The sequence below is a fragment of the Phycodurus eques genome, chromosome 4, assembly GCF_024500275.1.
Source record: "Phycodurus eques isolate BA_2022a chromosome 4, UOR_Pequ_1.1, whole genome shotgun sequence".
Classification (NCBI taxonomy): Eukaryota; Metazoa; Chordata; class Actinopteri; order Syngnathiformes; family Syngnathidae; genus Phycodurus; species Phycodurus eques.
In genome coordinates, this window is record NC_084528.1 from 7,946,616 (window position 1) to 7,960,776 (window position 14,161).

General features: G+C 38.5%; 1 protein-coding gene across 2 annotated transcripts in view; it reads right to left on the minus strand.

Moving 5' to 3' along the window:
- Positions 1-11,097: 11,097 nt before the first annotated feature.
- bckdhb (branched chain keto acid dehydrogenase E1 subunit beta) overlaps positions 11,098-14,161 on the minus strand; it is a 72,463-nt gene continuing 69,399 nt past the window's right edge. Inside the window, exon 10 of one of the 2 annotated variants that reach the window (XM_061673838.1) lies at positions 11,098-11,576. The gene's annotated coding sequence lies outside the window, so the exon portion shown is untranslated. The remainder of the gene's footprint in view (positions 11,577-14,161) is intronic. The other variant, XM_061673836.1, reaches the window with a different exon arrangement.

Sequence of the window (14,161 nt, forward strand, 5' to 3'; positions counted from 1 at the left end):
CATCTGACACATCTGGGAACCGGGAGAGGATTAAGTGCTCTGTGTCGAAAAGTGTTTTTGAAAAATGAGAACGCATCAAGGGTTGCAGGATGGAAGCCATGACACAAGCCTCGTGCAGCATGGTCAAACGGTGGAAATATGTGCAGGCATCAAAGTGTGTTCATGAGCATGACTCAAAGGTAACCCAACACCATATGTTGATATCAGGAAGTGCAAAAAGCACAAAGGAACTGATAGTTACATCATAACGACACCCTAACCCTTCACCCTCAAAACCTTGCATTGAAGATTTTAGGGTGCCCTTAATAAAAGTCTTTTCAAGAGGTTTTAACTTTATAAACTGTTATTTTTATATTGTGGCTTATTTATATTGACAATTTCAAGCTGCTGTAACAACCGTTTAGTTGTGCACATGGAGGGGGTCCTCGGTTTGCGACCGAGTTCCTTTCTTACAGCGGCAACGTAACCCAAATGTGTACATAAGACTGAACACGCTGTAGTAAAAACACATTAGTAAAGTCATAATGATCATAAAATATTTGTATTTTAAAAAACAAAATCTTTCTGGTCCATACATTTAAAACAATCAAATGAAAAACAATCGGTATGTCGGGACCATCGAATTGCTGATACTGCTCGCTATGATATTTTACCATTCACCATTTTACTGTTACAAAAGGGAATGATTATTATCATTTTTTTTATTATTAAAGTATTACAATAGTTTATACCATTTTCTTAAGAAAAGAAAATTAACTATAATATACAGCTGAGACTTTTTTTGTAGACATTCCCTTCTCACGTTAAAACACTACTTCACAATTCAATGAAAACTTGCTTTATATGGCAAAGCACTACAGTATCAAGAAACATGCACTGAACTGACCTTTGAACTCAGCAGCTTTCTATTTTTAAATTTTTTTTGCATGCCCTTAAAATGTATGCTGTAGCATATGTCGCAATATCTAATAACAATGTGAGGGATTTCTATTCCTTGGAGTATCCACATCACCTCCATTCTTTTATATGAACACAACACGTGGGAGATGTTTTATTTCGCCAGCTGCTTGTAAACCAGAAGGAAAAAAACAAAACTATTGCAGTTTAACTCTGTACAGACATTTTACCAATCTTTGAATTACATTTGCATTTGTATATCTTGGACATGCCGCTAAAAATTAAAACCCTTTGTGATAAGAGGTACAAGTGGTTTACATTCATTAAATCACATTGTGCTTTCAGAGCGTGAGCATTACCACATGGACAACAAAGTTTTGGATGAAGATAAATCCAATTTGAATGACGGCTGACTTGAACTTTCGATCAGGCATCTGGTAAACATCAGCTGACTAAACATGCCACAATACATCTAATACAGTAAGACAAATGAAGACAAATATTCAAAAGCAGCTACATTCATTCCAGAAGCCGTAAGTCTTATCAACTTTTTCGAATGAGTTGAACATTTGAGCAGAATGTCTGCATCGCATGTTATGTTGGAACACCAACACCTGGGGCCTCATTAATCAGCTGGTATGGGCTCCATCTGACTGCACAGAAATGGATGGACAAGAACAGGGGGCTCATTTATCAAAAAGAGTGCGTAATACTAGCCTCATTTGCATTGGGAAATGCCTCAAAATGACCATATACTGTATGGTAGCAGCAATCCCTTTAGGAACGGGCTATGCTTCATGCTCTGAAATCATGGCAAAGAGGGCAGAGGAAAGGAATATTTGAGAAACTTGTGGAAAGAAACTCAAAAATACTGTTTGAAACAATTAATGCAGGTATTACCAACGAAAGGGAAAAAATGACGTGGGAGAATCTGAATGCTGCTGTTAATCCCATTGGATCAGAGGAAAGAGCAGTCTAGGATATTCAATTTAAAAAACATTTTTTTTAAATGATTTGACAAATGGGTGTTTCTAGCCCATTTTGGGGAGCTGAAGTACCCCAATATTTTATATATATATTTTAACAACACAAATCTATCAAATCGACAGGTGTCTTTGATGAGTGGTGATTGCATTACATTCAAAATTATTAGTTATTTTATATACGATTGTTGAATTATATGTATGTGAATGGACAGATAGATGATGGCCTGAGTACAGTATGTGTGAATGAACAGATGTATAAAAAACGCAATGTGATCATTATGTAATCCACAGAAGTATGCACAGCTGCATTTTGAGAATGGAGAACTCATTCATTCATTCATCTTCCGTTCCGCGTATCCTCAGGGGGATGGAGAACTCCTTCATACGTAATTTGAACTGTATGTCCTTAAAATAGAATGCTTCACATTACTTTTTTTTGGGGAGATTGAAACACATTTCAGATCGCAAAGCATGTCTGAAAAGTCTCAAGTGGATATATTTGTGGTTCATATTTTGCCGTAGCAAAGATGCAGACTCAGAAGCACTGTTGAATGTATTGACTGTTTCCCCCTAATTGTTTTAATTGCGCTCTTTTTCGTTCTGTTCACCCTGACCAGAATATGAAGGTGATCTGTTATGTAATTCGGGATGTATTTCAGAATTTCTCGCTCAATTCCAACACATTTTTATTGATTGTTTGAGCAGAAGACCAAAAACAAAACAACATGACGCATTAGAACAGGTATAGATACAAAAAAAAAAAACCCACGATGATATGATTATGAAACATTGTTTAAAAATGGCCACTCTTCAAGAAGAAAGTAGTCAGAGGCTCTGCGTGTTTACTGTAATGCTCACTACACATCTTGGCTTTCTGAAAAAAAAAGAAAAAAGAAAACTGGATTCGATCCGACAATGCTACAGTGACCTAATTTTACCCATAACTTTGATATTTCCCACACCAAAAGCTTTCAATGTTTACAAAACTTAACCGTGAGCCGGCGCTTACAAAATATCCTGTTCCGCTTAATGTTCGACTTGGCCAGATGGTCGGCATTTGCGTTGCATCAACTTTCACGTGTTCCTCCCACTGAGCTACAGTTGCTGTGACAAGGGAGTCAGGCCCCCTGCTTGACGTGACACGCGTGACCATCACGTGATGAGCCTTAGGGTCGGGAATCATTTCATTTCTTTGCCACACAAATTAGTGCTGTACCCATCGGATGAAGTGAAACTGCACTCAGTGTCTAAAGAGTGTCAGCGATGCAAGCAAAATTACCCCCGCGGACCAAATGTTTTTGTCACCCAAGCCCGCAGCCCACCATCCCCATAGCAACCATTTTCAGAATTGTTGAATTTAGAACACTTTTTTTTTTGTTTAATTTAAGGTGCCGATGATCATAGAGAAAACGTACAAGCTTTCTTGTGCAAGTGAAAGCACTGATTCAGATCGACATGTTTTGAGTCGTTAGATCTGTGGTGAATACTCTTAAAGAGCCAGTGGACCACACGAAAGCCATCTTCAATACATACTCTGTGTGTGCGTGCAAATGCAGGTAAATGTTTAATGGGGCAATGAAGCTTTGAATTAATCGAACAAAAACTGATCTCCCCTCAGTTTCTAGTGAATGTGTCATACACGCACCATTTACTGGAAGAGCAAAAGGTTACAGATAGGGAAATGAACTGACTGTTTTATTTTTAACACGATACACCCTTTTGAGGTTTGGAAAGGTTTGTTTTCTGTCACTGAGGTGAGATTTGTATGTGTAACACATCATTATTTTTGTTTCTATAACACAAATATGAACCACAGTCTAAGGAACTGAACTCAAATATATTTTATAAATGACCAACCAAGGCATCAAATCAAAAAGGAAAAATATTAAATATCTAGTGTAGCATTAACACTTTCTCGTAATTCAGTTATCCAATCCAAGTCTGAACTGGAACGGGAGGGCTGGGATCACAGATGCGGTGGAGACACGTCTCTGGGACGGCAGAGTACAGTGCATGTCAATTTCCCAACTTGCACGCAGTATTTCTTTTAACAGTTTTAATAAATCACCAGTTCACAGAATTCAAATTTTTCATTAGCTTGGACTCCATAAGTTTGATGCAGATTGATGCGAGGCAAAAATGAATGTGGATTTGATTAGGCCTGTTTATGTGTACGTGTCACATGCACTCCCAGAATTCCACAACTTTATATATGGCAGTGTGAAGTTGAATTATTTGTGTATATAGAGTACACATCACAGCACAGAGCACACATTAACACATCACCACCAAAAACAACCACTTTGGAAAACTACATACAGTACAAGACACATTACACAACTCTCTCTTACTGTGAATTTAAACAAAACTTGCTGACTCGCCTTTCCTCCAGCTGTTTATATATGGTTTATGCCACGAGTGGTAAAAAAAACATTAAAGAGAACTGCAACATGCAGTTTTGTCTTGCAGCAAACGAGTTTTATTGTTGTGCATTTGAGTGTGGTGACCTTAGCCTGCCCTCTCTGAGCCTAAAAAAACAAAACAAAACAAAACAAAAAACCAGACCTGAAGATTGGGTTGCAAATGGTTGCTGATGTATTGGGCTAGGGAAGCCACCAGGACACAGAATCCATGGAACTACCTGGAACCCTGCACCCAAAAGCCGGAGGGAGCATGGGAACCCGCCGCATCTGTTGCCACCAAAGCGCACAGGCACCAGGGACTGCCAAAAAACTTGGTCAGATGGTTCCATTGCACAGGAGACTGCTCAAGAACACAAAGTCAGATGTGATCTAGAAGAGAGGTTCTCAACTCGTCACCCTGAGACCTGCATTTTCCACTTTCATAGATCGGAAAAACAAAGAAATTCTGTTTTAAAATAGCCTCTGAAAACAGGATGGTATATTTTAAATTCCCTTTCAAATGGGTGCTGCACGAGCAAAGGCATTTTGCTTGCCATGATATCTGCCAGACAAAGACTGAGCTGTACTTTTTTTTTTTTTTGCATGACTCGATTGAAGCTTCTGCACTTTCCCACAGAGACAGTTCTCTTCAAGATCAATTTCATGTCAATGGTTTAGAGAAAAGTGAGAGACAACCCCATTTCCAACCTTTAGTGGCTTTGAGGGAATCATTCATCTTGTCGCAACTTGCTCATACTATGAGAGATTTCAGGTTAAAGAACTCACCAAAAACAAACGGGGGGGGGGGGGAAAGGGAACAAACTCTCCATGACGTTGACCTGAAATGAACTTATTTGACATCCACCTCAGATTTTCTTTCTGAAACAACATTTAGTTCATCGTCATATTCAGCTTTAACCACAGGACAGGCTGTCCCAGGCAGGAGTCATTATAATGAACTATCCGCTGGATGTTGACAAACACAATCCTAGCAATGGCGTGAATTTGGAATGATGCTGTACAACACGACCCAGTTAACCATTAAAATGCATAAGAGGCCACATGACAGGCTAAGTGGTTCTCTAAATCCCCAATAATCTCTGGTTGTACAGTATGTACCGCAGCACCCTCACGTCCTGGAGCTTCATGGTGGGACCTACCACCACTGGTTTGTGTGTTTTATGTAAATATAGTGTGTAATGACACACTATCCGAGCACAGATGGTATTATGGCCTTCCTTCCAAGCAGAGGTCATCTTTGCCACCCCGCCCAAAAGGAGGGGCTGCATCACCACTATGTGGTCAAAGGACCGGCTTTCACGGTGACCAAAATGATAGATGAGTTTATACAGTATCTCCAATGTTTACCTGATTTTATTTCATGAGCTTCCTAAGAATGTTATCTGGAAAACGTAGAAAAAGAAATTAAGTCCTCTGTCAGTGTTGACAGTACATGTGGTCATTTTCTGATATCCATAAAGGCAGTGGTGCAGAAATTATGTTTGAATCACAAATTGCCATATACAGTTGTAATCAAAACTCTCTAAGTGCATGTAAAAACATGAATAATAACAGTTCTCTGCAATTTTTTAGCTTAGTCGTATATGCCCCAATCTAGAGTTATGGTGGCCAAACGGGTACAAAAGGCGTTTTAGCAAAAGCGTTCAATTATCAAAGTTTAACTTCTTATGCGTTAGTGAGGATTCAGTAATTGGACGTACCTGTATATTAAAACACTAACATGGTCTGCAAAGGCAGTAGTTCAAAACAACTTACTCAATGGAGGTTTCATTAACTCAAAGCTCTAGACTGCATATCATAATGAACTCTAATTATTCATTCTGAATTACTCTTAGACATTACAATTTAACATCTGACCATTAAGTTGATTTGGGAAATTACTTTGCAATGTTTACATAACTGAATTGAGGTTTTCTGAGTGGCCTAATAAACTATACCTTGTACAGACAATCTGGAGGTAAATCTGAACTGTTATGAAAGTTATGAAAGACAACAGTGTAAAAGGCAAGAATATGCAACATTACAGTGCTGTGAAAATCCAATGATACTATTTACAAGGTCTCCACTTAAAGAGGGGAAATTTGGCTGTCAAAAAGGCCTGGTCATTGTTGCTTTGAAACTAACAGTTCATTGCTATGCCACCCCCAAAAGTATGAATTTACGACCATCAATATTTTGAACAAAAAGTTGTATGCCCAAATGTATTCATACCCATTTACCAAGGTACTGTATGTCCAATATTCTAAATTTGTACGTTTTCAGGGATACAAGAAAGATTTCACAATTTTCAGTTGCTGACAGATTTCACACCATCACATACTATACAGTAGTATATAGTTTTCCATTTTGCTTTTCATGATAACAAATGAATAAATAAAATAAAACATTATGAATAAATAATAACTGTGCTAATGAACAAGAAACGTTTTTTTAAATAAGCCTTCTTCAATTTCAAATTGGATGTCACTTTCGTTGGCTGCTGTCTTTTTTTTTTTTTTTCTCCCCTTTTGCCCACATTCTGCTGATTGATGACTTGAACCAGGATTGTTATGATAGACAGACAGTTCGAGAGACAGCAACAATTGGTGCAGCTCCCCTGAATAACTCCAGGGAAAGTATATTACTGTTGTCTAACAGCACACTTCAACACATCACTTTTGAATATTGTTTTAAAAGGGACTTAACCATTAAGTCACGCCATCACAGAATACATTTTTCAACAACACTAAAGTGTAGTCTCATCCTTTTATCAGATTCCTGTGTTCCTTTTAAACTTTACATCCTTTAAAGAAATTTCAAAGTCCCACCCACCACCTGATGCAAGAGGGAAAACATCACTTTTTAATACATTAGTCAAACTTTGAAGTCACTCTCGCCTTACTCCTCAATTTTACTGATGTGTCGAGTTCACCACTTCAGGAGCAAATAAAAAGTTAAAACTCCAAGGCACGAGGCCATCCTCTCCTTGGGACCCTGCTTAAATGCTTCATTAGGAAGCTGCTGATTCCATTCCCACAGGCTACATAAATGTAACCATAAGGCAGCAATACTGAAAACCCAGTGGGACAAAACATTTACAAAGGAACACCGGCAGCCATATAAAAGCAACAAAAATGTGCAGACCATCAAAATAGTATAGAGTAAAAAAGTGAACAAATTTTCTTGAATGTAATCAGTCTGGAATTGACGGAGTACAGGAACCTGCAGTGCATCTAGGAAGTACTCATTGTTCTTCACCTTTTTCACAATTTATCTTCCAGTCTTATTCAAAAATGAATAAAATATTTTTTTCCCATACACAATGACAATTTATGTTTAAAAAAACAAAAAAAAACAAAAAAAACCAGCCCTCTTCATGAAGCTCAAAATTAAGCTCAGGTTCACTGCTCAGATCTACGGATCATCCTTGAGATGCTTCAACAACTTAATTGGGGTCCACCTGTGGTAAATTCCGGACAGGATTTGGAAAGGCACACACCTGTTTCTATAAGGTTCCACAGTTGGCTGTGCACATCAAACCACAAACCATGAAGTCAAAGGAATTTTATGTAAACTTATAGATCTGGGGAAGCGTACGCCAATAAATCTGCTGCTGTTGATGTTCCCAATGACCAGTGGCCTCTATCATCCGTAAATGAAAGAAGTTCGAAAATACCAGGACTATGTACAGCCAACTGCCGGTCTAAACCAAGCATGAAGGGCGTTAAGCCAGCTTAGTAACCAAGAACACAATGGCCACTCTGTTAGAGCACCAGCATTCTTGTTATTTCTGCGTCCTCTAACGCAATCCTGGAGTTGGGCAGATGTCAGCATGAAGCCACTCATCTATGAGACTGTCTGATTATGTTATTAACACAAGTGCTGCCTTGTGACATATAGCAGAGTAATTGTTTATGGCGGGGAACCTGTAGGTAGATTTGACAGTTTTCAAACTGCTAGCGAAACTTGAATGTTCCCCCCCAGCTCACCAATGTGCGTGCACGGCAGCACGCCAAGTCAGCCACATTGCAAGCATGACTTATTCATGATGGAGTATTAACAAACACAAAATATTACCGCTTTGAGGTCGTATTTTTTACATGTACAATCAATTACAAATATAAGAGATTTGGTGACGCTGACGGCAGGTGTACGCATATTGGACGCCACCGTTATACAGTGGGTATGGAAAGTATTCAGACCCCCTTAAATATTTCACTGTTATATTGCAGCCATTTGCTAAAATCATTTGAGTTCATTCAGTCGGGAGAAAGTTCTAGAAAGTCAACCATCACTGTAGCCCTGCACCAGTCGGGGCTTTATGGCAGAGTGACCCGTCGGAAGGCTCTCCTCAGTGCAAGACACATGAAAGCTAAGTTTGCTAAAAAGCTATTTTGCTTTTTAGCAAACAAAGCTAGTTTGCTAAAAAAAAAACAACAACAACACCTGAAGGACTCCAAGATGGTGAGAAATAAGATTCTCTGCTCTGATGAGACCAAGATAGAACCTTTTGGTCTTAATTCTAAGCGGTAGGTGTGGAGAAAACCAGGCACCGCTCATCACCCAACAGTGAAGCATGGTGGTGGCAGCATCATGCTGTGGGGGTGTTTTTCAGCTGCAGGGACAGGACAACTGGTTGCAATCGAATGAAAGATGAATGCAGCCAAGTACAGGGATATCTTGGACGAAAACCTTCTCCTGAGTGCTCAGGACCTCAGACTGGGCCGAAGGTTCAACTTCCAACAAGACAATGACCCTAAGCACACAGCTAAAATAACAAAGGAGTGGCTTCAGAACAACTCCGTGACTGTTCTTGAATGGCCAAGCCAGAGCCCTGACTTAAAACCAATTGAGCATCTCTGGAGAAACCTGAAAATGGCTGTCCACCAATGCTCACCACCCAACCTGACAGAACTGGAGAGGATCTGCAAGGAGGAATGGTGCATCTGCGAGAGGGTGCGATGTGTCCCGCGAGGCTGCATGTGCAAATGATTGACACACTTATCGATCACACCTCCCACCTTTACAGTCTCTGTTTAGCTATTCTTGTCACGCCATGATCAATTGTAAAATATTAATAACATTTAAATTAGACTTTACACTGATTTTATCGGCCTTATCAGTATCGGCCGATAATTAGTATTTTATGCTGATCGGCTTTAATGTCATAATTTGCCGGTCATTGATCGTCTCTGCAAAAGACATTTATTCCGCGTCGCTATCGTGCACAGTATATTTTAATCCAAAAGCTAGTTTCTTTTTAGCCTTGTCGCGTGTCTTTTGACGTAGTACTGTAAATATCTGATGGCCAATGAAGTTATTTAAAAAAAAAAAAAAAAAAAAAACATGGCGGTGTGGAACAGACAACACGTCTGAGACAGACAACACGTAATGGCCGGATCAAATTACAAAACAAATTTGCTCATTCACGATTGCACTATGTCAGACTACTGCAATAAAATCTTGTATTCCACCGCATCCCGTTTTTTACGATCAGTGGGCTTTATCTCGTCAACTCAAATGTGACCGGATACACTCGTTACCGTGGCGACGACAACAAGAGTGGCTCACGCCAATTGTATTATAAAAACAAAATGGGGAAAAATGTGTGTTGGTGGACGTTCATTTAAGGCTTGCTTGAGGTATGTTCACATACTTTTAATACGATACGGCTCACAAGCAGGCAACAAAACGTTATGCAGCCTAGCAAGCTACTGCTAGCACGAACAGTTAGAGGTAAATAATAATGCTCTAATAATGCTCTAAAGTTTCGGTGTGGGTGAAGTAATTTAATTAAAAATAAAGTAATTTCATTACATTAAGTTCACACCCATTATTTCTGTCATGTTGTAATGTTGGTTTGACCTGACTGATTAGAATACACGATCTGATAAGAGCAGTGATTATCAACCTTATAGAGCCAAGGAACATATTTCACAAATGAAAAATCTTACGGCACACCAACAAACAAATGTCACAAAAAGTGAATACCTTAATGACTGTATTTACTTCTTGCCATCTAATAGAAGACAATTTGTTTGTTCTGTCTGTCACTATGGCTCACTGACATAAATAGAAGAACAAAGATACATTATTTATTGTAAATAGAATTTTTTTGAGCAATTGGGTACACAAGTATATACAGTAAATGAACCGGTCATTTAAATAGACACATTCCTCCTCCTTGTGATAGGATTGGTGATCGGTTATCGTTTTTTTAAACTCGCTGATCGGTCCCAAAAATCCTGATCATGTTAAGCCTATTTTAAATTAGAGGCATAAAAGGAGGCCACAGCGGGATGATTTTTCAAAAGATCAAGATTAATAATATTGTACTGTCATGTCATACAGTTTTAACATATATGACAAAAGTTGTTTTTTTTAAACTTTTGCTGAATACATAGACCAGGAATTATTTTGCTTCAAGTCAGAGTTGCTGTCAGGATTGCGACTAACAGGTTTTGTATGGATAATTAAAGATTCCTCAGGAGGTTCCAAATATATGGCCCATGACTCACCTTTAATGACAAGAGAATCTGGTAAATCATTGTCCTGTTGCTTGGATTGTGGAAGAACTCACACTACACTAGTCAATACATTATAGAGTGGGTATAAAGCACCGGAGATGTAAAAGTGTGACATTTGGAATCATGCACTATAACATGAACACACTTCTACAACCAGTTGTATTTTTAAGTGACTCAATTAAGAAAAAAAAAAAACACAATCCAATGCAATAAATAAACATCTATTTGTTAAACGCATTGTGGATGTTCTACAATTATCCCATCATCAGGATGTGGTAAACTAAATTGTGTTCTAAAATTTCCTGACACCGTTGTGAACTCCGTCACGTTAAAGTCTGCCAGGGCAAAAATGTGCACACAGCAAATAAAAACAATGGCGATTATACCACATTTTCTTTTCTCTATTTCCCTAAAAAAAATGTGTGAAGGAACTGGGGTTGTGAGAAGTGGAAAGTATGAGTAATTAAATGATAGAATGCCATTTTATTGCTGAACTCAAATTCAAATGCAACTAAATATAATAATGCACTATGGATCATGTCATCATCATAGTTGCCACCGTGGACATCATAGAATGAGGTTCCCTAAGATCAGAAGTCATGTAAAAGTATTAGTTGCGAGGGCACACGGGGACATGGAGTCATCTGGACACGGCTTTCATACTGGATGGTCAACAAAGTGTCTTTTCCTGGCTGCTCTCCATCGATTGGATACATGAGGAGGAAAATGGGGAGCACGTTGTTTAGGGCTTTCAGGAGCTGGCTCTGGAACAAGAGAGGTTGAGAAATTTGAAGTGAATCACTTGGCGATGATGGCAGATGAGGCGGAAAAGTCATGCTGGAGATGGTGAACAGTGAGAATAAGTACGTCGGTCGGATTTGATTGAGAACGTGATTAATGGTTCTGTGGCCCTCAGGCCAACTCTTCAGTAACTATAACTCAAAAATAAAATTAAAAAGGGATAACCAATGTGTGGCTGATTCAAAGCACCCCAGTTCACAGGATTATTGAGCCCTCCTGGAAGCAATCAGGCAACAGTGTAGCCTCGAGTCACCCAAGTCTGCTCAGCATTAGCACTGGACTTGAATGACGATGAACTGGGGGGAAAAGCCTTATGGCATTAATAATCTGGATGAGTGATGTTGCTGGCAGTATGCTGAAGAGGAATAACAAATCTGGTTTTACATTGACAATGCTACGTTGGACACGCCACACACATCAAAATCACATGGGCATGCACTAAGTGAGAGCTGTTTTTAACCTGTGCACAGATTTGTGACAGAACTAGCCGTCTACTCTCTGTTCACAGGAACATATTTTAAACACATGGTGAAAGTAATGCCTCGCACTCAAGTTCAGCCAACAAACATAACAGTGCTCCATCAACATTTATGTGAAGCTCAAAGCTGCTAATGTGAAAACAAGAACAGTAAAGATTAAGTTCAGCATCGCCTAAATGCTGCAACTCACTTTATTTAAGGGATGCAGCCCATCCCAGCAATATTGAACACCTTTATTTAATGGAGGAAAAACAGTAAAATTAAAAATACATTTTTATGTTTTGTTTTAAATTGTGCCATTTAAAGGCACAGTTTTAATCAATACAAATGCCAATACACAAAAAAAAAAAAAACAGCCACTTTCGGGTCCTCAATACATTACAGTTCAACATTTCTTTGTAGGGGACATATTTTGCCAAACGAACTTTTTCTAGTATTTGGGATGTAATGTCTCTATGGTGCCGCAGTAAACGTGAAATATGAATTAAAATCGTCCACGCATTCCTGAATTCCTGACGTTTTTCTGACGAGAGACCTGAATCAGGTCATTAAAATTTTGTATCTAAGTCTCTACCAACCTCTCCGCTCCCGAGCCAGCACTGTTAACATAACAAAAATGTGTTCTAACAAGTGGGTCTTCTACACGGAGGCAACCAATCAGAGGAAAGGGGGTCTTCGCCAAATACGGACAAAGCGGCTACAAAACTGGGTCAAACAGAAGTAGCTGTCAGAGGGGCCTTTTCTAGACACTCGTATGACAAAAACACGTTTTTATTTATTTTATTTTTTTAAATTAAATTGCAATTTTTATACTAAGTCCATGTTAGAGAGTCACTCTATGGAGGTATAAATAGCCAAAATACGGGACCTTTAAAGGGAAGCCCTTCATATGAAACAAACAAAACCAATGTTTATGATAAATTGTAGAGCGGTGGCACCCATGCAAGCATTCTCTAAGTTTAGGTGAGGATCCAAATACTGTTGTGCCTTGAGATACGAGTGTCAACTCACTTCACAAGCAGCAATTTGGCAGTTAACATTAGTAAATATTCTTCAAAAAAGAGGCTTCAAGCTGTTTACTGCCACTCTCAGTTGAAGGTTACTGTCAAGAGAATTCCATATTGTGTATTTAAAACAACTACCGCAATTTCTCATGTATAATGCGCACCCATGTAGTATGCGCACCCCCAAAGTTAACCTCAAAATTCTGGAAAACCCTTCTACCTATGTATACTGCATTTTTACAATGCAGGATTTTGCATCTACCCATATGATCGAAACAGGAAGTATTATCTGTATTTTGTTAGGTGTTTTTTTTCAAAGAATTGTTCTGAAGTTAAGCAACTTTATTTGAAGACGTAATCATTTTTAATTTACTTGCTCTTATTTTGAAATTCACAGCCCTACTTTTATTTAGTAAATTAGAAAACAGACAGTTGTGTTTGATTATACAGGCAGAAATTGTAAGATGGGTACAATTCTTTAAAGAAAACATGAAGGACCTGGCGAAACACATTTAATTGTATTTTAATGGGGTTCAAACAGTTAAGCATTTCAGAAAAGCATTATCGTTAAACAAAACATAACCATAAAGAAATTAATGATGGTTGTTTTACAGTCATATTTAAAAAAACAACAACAACAATATATTTTACAAATTCTGCCAGCGTATGTAAACTTAATGAGTATAACTGTACATATGTGCAGTCATACTTACCCCAGTCATATTGGAATGAAAGTGTAGGCGACACCTTTTGATAACCACTAGGTGGCGGTGGCATATTAAAATGAAAGTGTACAGCTTTTTCATAACCACTAGATGGGGCCATTCATTTATAAAATGTGAACGTTTGTTTTTTCCCATTGGCCCGTTTACCTATGTATAATGCGCACTATTGACTTTTGACATTTTTTGGGGGGGGGAAAATGCGGATTATACACGAGAAATTACAGTTCATACAGTGGTGTGAAAAAATGGTTTGCCCCTTCTTGATTTCTTATTTTTTTGCATGTTTCTCACGCTGAAATATTTCCCATTATCAAACAAATATAAAGATTGGTCAAAGACA